Source organism: Tarenaya hassleriana, unplaced genomic scaffold, assembly GCF_000463585.1.
Source record: "Tarenaya hassleriana unplaced genomic scaffold, ASM46358v1 Cleome122, whole genome shotgun sequence".
NCBI classification, from domain to species: Eukaryota; Viridiplantae; Streptophyta; class Magnoliopsida; order Brassicales; family Cleomaceae; genus Tarenaya; species Tarenaya hassleriana.
The window spans coordinates 299,195-301,047 of record NW_010962614.1 but is presented as its reverse complement, the minus strand read 5'-3'; positions in this window follow the sequence as shown (position 1 = coordinate 301,047).

The window sequence follows — 1,853 nt, the reverse complement described above, 5'->3', positions numbered from 1 at the left end:
TTTGATCGCCGATAAATCAGACATGACTGCTTTCAAAGCAGCGGACTCGCCCAAATCTACCCGTCCTGTAGAGCGTCTGGTGCTTTCTCCTGACATCCCTCTTGCCTTAGCCATCTTAGCAATCTGCATCTCTAGGGTGTCAAAGGGAATGTCATATACACTCCCTCCACAAGCTGCGTCAATCCATGCTCTAGTATCGTCTTTCAGTCCGTGGATGAACGTGGAAAGCAACAGTCGCTTATCCATGCCGTGGTGTGGACAAAGGCGCTGATAGCCTTTGAATCTCTCCCATGCATCGTATAGACTCTCGTCACTCTCCTGAGTGAAGCTATGTATAGCTCTCTGTGCGGCTCGGGTCTTCTCTGGGGAGTAGTATTTCGCCATGAATTCCTCCTCTAGCTCCTCCCATGTCGTTATCGAATTTGGCTCAAGAGTATAGAGCCATGGTTCCTAGGCGCGCTCGGGTTGTAGAGGTGTGAAGGATTCTGGTATTGATTCCTTCCTATGTAGTTGACGTCCTCAACCGATTCTTCTTCTGATGTGGCCTGATTAACCAGAAACATTCCAGGCTGGACTTTGTGCGGGATAGATGTATTCTTGAGTCCCATATGTTGTTGGATCGCCGATAAATCAGACATGACTGCTTTCAAAGCAGCGGACTCGCCCAAATCTACCCGTCCTGTAGAGCGTCTGGTGCTTTCTCCTGACATCCCTCCAATGCTCCGCTTGGGTTTCCGTAGGACAAACCAGGATGGTTCCTAGGCGCGCTCGGGTTGTAGAGGTGTGAAGGATTCTGGTATTGATCCCTTCCTATGTAGTTGACGTCCTCAACCGATTCTTCTTCTGATGTGGCCTGATTAACCAGAAACATTCCAGGCTGGACTTTGTGCGGGATAGATGTATTCTTGAGTCCCATATGTTGTTTGACTTAACCTCTAACTTCCGAAGCATATCAACAAATCTGGACAACTGTGTATCCTCAGTATGCTTCTTCAATCGAGAAGGGAAAGGAATGGGTGGTACATAAGGTGGAGGAGCTACATATGGCGGTTCGGCTTCCTCTATATGCACCTTAGGTGTCTCGTGATCTATGACTTTCCCTTTCTCTTCAGCAGTGCATCTGGACTTCATCCTTTTTTCTGTGGTCAGAGGGACTGTATCATGCAGGTTCTCTCCATTTATAAGCTGAATAGCATTGACATGCTCTCGTGGATTCGGTTCGGGCTTTCCAGGAAATGTGCCCTGCTGTCTAGAGGGTTGTGATGCAAGCTCTGCAATCTGCATGTCCACATGCTTCAGATGAGCCTTAACTCCATCTAATCTCCTCTCAAAAGTGTCTTGCCTTTCCCTTATGCTCTGTACCTCGGTTTTCAGCTCCGTAAATGATGTCTTCTGATCGGCCATCAGTTGGGCAATCATCGTCTTGATGTCCGCTTCATCGTTCTTTGCAGGTTGATGCGCTCGGTAACCCTGATCCTGTTGTCCGTACCCAGGATTCTGTTGCGCGTATCCCTGATTCTGCCCCTGAAAACGTGACTGAGTGAAGCCTGGGGGATTCTGAGGGATTCTGGGAGCGCTCTGCTGCTGCGCATTCAATGCTCCGCTTGGGTTTCCGTAGGACAAACCAGGATGGTTCCTAGGCGCGCTCGGGTTGTAGAGGTGTGAAGGATTCTGGTATTGATTCCTTCCTATGTTATGCAAAATTTTTGAAAGATATCTTGACTAAAAAGAGGGTGATTGGGAAGGAGACAGTATCCTTGAGCACAGAGGTGAGCGCAGCGATTCTACGGCAGGAGTTACCACAGAAGAGATCGGATCCAGGTAGTTTCTCGATTCCTTGCAAAATCGGGAAC